Source organism: Brassica oleracea, chromosome C2 (assembly GCF_000695525.1).
Source record: "Brassica oleracea var. oleracea cultivar TO1000 chromosome C2, BOL, whole genome shotgun sequence".
NCBI lineage: Eukaryota > Viridiplantae > Streptophyta > Magnoliopsida > Brassicales > Brassicaceae > Brassica > Brassica oleracea.
The window spans coordinates 9,126,514-9,131,133 of NC_027749.1; positions in this window are offsets into that span (position 1 = coordinate 9,126,514).

Here is a 4,620-nt window from a genome sequence, read left to right on the forward strand (position 1 = left end):
CATTCTCTGCGATAGTCATTGAAGCGCTCCCATGCATCGCAGAAAGGCTCATCGGTGAGCTGTCTGAAGGAGGTGATCTTGATCCTCAATGCAGTTGTTCTCGCCTTAGAGTAGAAATGGTTGAGGAACGCTGATCGGACCTGTTCCCATGAAGTGAGAGACCCGGTAGGGAGGGAGTTCAACCACCGTGCAGCTTTTCCATCAAGAGAGAATGGGAATAGCATGCACTTGATGTAGTCTGGTGGTACGCCATTCGCGCGAGTGAAACTGCAGACTTTTTCAAAGCTCTCAATATGCTCCATTGGAATTTCTATAGAGAGACCAGAGAACACCTTTCTCTGTACTAGACCGATCAAGGCAGGCTTGATCTCGAAGTCCTGCCTAGTGCAGGGTGGAGGAACAATGGCAGAGCGCGTAGTAGGGATGTTACGCGGAAGGTTTCTCATCCCGATCGGAACAGTCTGTGCCTGTTGTTCCTGCTGCTGCTGAGCAGCTTGTTCCTGCGCTTGAATGGTCTGCTGCAACTGTTGCATCTGCTGCTGCATGAGTGCCATTGCAGCAATAAGATCATCCTGATTGGCTTGATCACCCATAGTGGTGTCGGTTTGCCTTGGCTGTTGACGATTTGTTCTTTCTAACATTGTTAGCTCCTGGTTGGTAAGTGTAACCAATTTCATTGTGCGTTTCTCCTAATATGTCTACTGGTCATGCACCTGAAAAATTAGCTACAAAAAAATGATAGAGCAAGTTAGAGGTCTTAGACAAAATAAATAACCAAAAAATAAAGGTAAAAAGATGGTCCCCGGCAATGGCGCCAAATTGATATTACGTGTATACGCACACCAATTAACCTAATGTACACACTACCACAATCGAATGGTATGTCGATGTAGCACTTTAGGATCGAATCCACAGAGACCAATGATTACACTTTATTTCTACAGGATCAATATCAAGCTAAAACAATATGAGGGTTTTAAAGTTGATTTCGTAACAAGCAAGTAAGAGAATGATTTAAGGTTTTTCAGATGATTAAGAATGATAGCCTAGGGTGGTTTGATCGGGTGTTAAACAAGTGTGAGCCAAACAATTATTCAAGTTCAATTAAGAGTAAGTCCAGAACTCGGATCACTCAGGTTGAATCAACCCACTCTCGTGGTATTGATTCCTTTGCAAGTTGGTCTTGATGCCTAAACTCTCGTTTGGATCAATATGCGCTAGCAGGCTTTAGAGATCAAGTCCGATATGTTCACAATACACCCTAATATCTACTCTCGCTGACTAGGGATGCAAAGCTCATTCATAACAGATCTAGCAACCTATTACACGGTTAATGAACAGGTTAAACCTATGATCTAACATTAAGCAGCCAGTTTAATGCAAGCATTAAGAATAATTATGAATGAAGACAATCAAGGGATTCACTTATCTATGTTTAACTCACGGATGTAACACCCTAACACCCTAGACTAAGCAAATGGATTACTCAGCCATGGACAGAGAAATCACAGAGATAAAAGATGAAGAAAATATGTCTGAATTAATAATAAAAAGCAAAGAGGGTTTAAAAATCTTCTCCAAAGGATGTAGAGATTCTTCTCCCTTAACAAGAGTACAAGTCTTCTCTCTCCAAAATCTCTCTAAAAGTCACCTAGAATGTCTAGAATAATAAGAAAATATATATTGCAGGTCTCTAGCGGCTGCAGGAGAAAAAGGGGGAAGCCCTAGGTAAAATCCTGAAATATTTGGAAACGTCCTTAAAAATCTCTGTCGCTGGAACAGGCACGCAAGGCTGCTCCGCACGACTGCTCTGTGTGAAAAACTTCAAATTTGTTGGGGTCAAAAACGGTTAAGACGGAATTACCACCCGAAAATCCTCGGAGATCGTATTTCCGAAAGAGATAGTAAAAAGAAGGATACAACTTTTGTAAAATATAACCAATACGAAGTTTTTACGAAGAAGTATCTTTGAAGATTCAAACCAAACAAACCAGGCTCGGTCGTTGCGTAATTACTGCGCATACACGCCGTCTGGTCGCTACGTAGCAACCAAGTCCGGGCCGATATCGGCCGCTGCATAACGACCGAACGTCCGACCCACTCGGTCGCTACGTAGCGGCCAAGCTCAAGCCAAAGTTCGGTCGCTACGTAGCGACCGAGCTCGAACCAAAGCTCGGTCGCTACATAGCGACCGAGCTCTCGTCCCACTCGGTCGCTACGTAGCGATCAGGCTCGAGCCAAAGTTCGGTCGCTGTGTAGCGATTGAACCCTTCCGAACATCGATACGACACCAATCCATGCATTCTCGTCAAACCTTCGAATGCTATCTCCCGAAGACCGTAGCAAGCTCAGTCCAAGTTTTCCGCTATTCTAACTCATCGATCAAACTTCGTGGATTAGAAACCGCGGAAAATTCGTAGTAAACGTGTCGAGTCGGAAAACGGCCCAAAGGTACCTAAAACACGACTCGAGGCCCATCCTACGATTTCCTAACAAAAAGCCCGTAAACCACAGCATGGTTTACGCTTGGCCCACAATGAAGGATAAATGTCAAGTTTCCGCGGATAAATATGGAAGTTTTGAAGATAATTGTGAAGATCGGGAAAAATGGAATATCTCCATTTTATGCTACGACGGCTTAGGGGCAGAAGAGTAAAAGCGTAAACCGACCTTGGAGCTAGTTTATAAGAAGTCCTAGGCGAGGAGCATCGGAAGAGAACTTTTTCAGAGCAAACTTAGCACTTAGAGCAATTTTGGCAATTTTCCGTTTTTGTTATTTCGAGCTGCGACTCAATTAGGTTTCGCCGTCTTAGGGTTGCTAGAACTAGGAATCTCGCCGACAGCTCTCGAGCCCAGGCTTATACCTTGTTGTAAACGCTCAAACGCAAATTCGGAAATAAGATCTTCTTTGCTTCTCTTTTTCGATTTCTTATTTTTATCGTTGTTATTCTCGTGTTCTGATTGCTTGACGTGTGGTAATTAGCAGATATCCGGGTCCTCTGGGAAATTAGGGTTTTCCTAGTTTCCTTATTTAAACGGAAATCGACAGTGCGAATTTCGGTTGCCACAGTTTGGCGCTAGAAGGAGGGGGGGTACGGATCAATCTAACCCGCAAAAGCTACATCACTCTCAATCAGACATGTCAACTAACGATGCGAATAACGTGCAAACTCCTCTTAACGGAGGCAGCAGCACCGATCTCCACAGCAAACCGAGCTCACTTGCAGTAAACGCCGACAGGCTTGGAAATCTACTGACGAGACAATGGATATCCGCGATCTTCGCGACTACATCACCAAGACTGCGGCAGAAGTGAAGGCCGTAAAGTCTCATATCCATCATGCCACTAGTGCTGCCCCCGAAATCGATCGACTGTTGGAAGGAGCTCGGAAGACCCCTTTTACCAGTCGCATTTCGGACATGAGGGTGTCCGATCCGGGAAAAATCAAAGTACCGAAGTACGATGGTACGGCCGATCCAAAATTGCACCTTCAGGCTTTCCACATCGCGGTGGTAAGAGCTAGACTGAAGGACGGCGAAAAGGATGCCGGCTACTGCCGCCTGTTCGTTGAAAACCTGGAAGGAGCAGCACTTGAATGGTTTGTACGCCTTCGTCGTAACACCATCGGGAGTTTCCGACAGCTCGCATCGGAATTTCTCAAGCAATACTCTGTATTCATAGATAGAGAAACTTCCGATGTTGACCTCTGGAGTCTCTCCCAGAGGGAAGACGAACCCCTCCGCGAGTTTATCAGTCGGTTCAAGCTGATAATGTCAAGGGTCAGTGGGATAAGCGACAAAGTGGCCATCGACGCGCTGAGAAAGACGCTCTGGTACAAGTCAAAATTCAGAAAGTGGATAACTCTCGACAAACCACGAACGATTCAGGACGCCCTCCACAAAGCAACGGACTACATCATAGTAGAGGAGGAAACTAAAGTCTTATCGCAAAAACATAAGGCGGTAAGACCATCCTCGAAAGACGTGGACCCGAAAGGGAAAAAGAAGAACTCTCGTAACGGCAAGTACGTCCATCACGAGGGGGAAGATCTCCAGGGGGCGCATCAAGATCTCAGGGGGGGGGCGCAAAACTATGCGATCAATTCGGATCAGGGTTGGACCACGGGCAACACATGGACTCGCAATCAAGGGTATGACGAAAACACCTTCTGTGAGTTCCACCAATCCCGAGGACATTCCACAACCAACTGCAAAGTCTTGGGAGCAAGACTGGCCGCGAAGCTACTCGCTGGAGAGCTCTCGGAAGTAACTAGCGTCAAGGATCTGATCCTCGATTCTGATCGCCCTCCAAAGACGGACAGAAATCCGTCCGCTGAAAAATCCCCTCAACGAAACCAGCCTGGGGATAAACGCGGTAGGAGGCCAGACGACAAGGGGAACGATAACAATCGTCGCAGAGTCAATATGATCATCGGAGGATCAGAATACTGCGGCGATACTGTGTCGGCCATCAAGGCTTACCAACGGAAGGTGGAGTCGAGCGTAAATTGGCCTACATGGTCTCCTCCCCGAGATGGCCAAAATTGCTCGATCACCTTCACAAAGGAAGAGGCCGGCGGCATCGATCAACCTCACTGCGACCCGCTCGTCATAGATCTC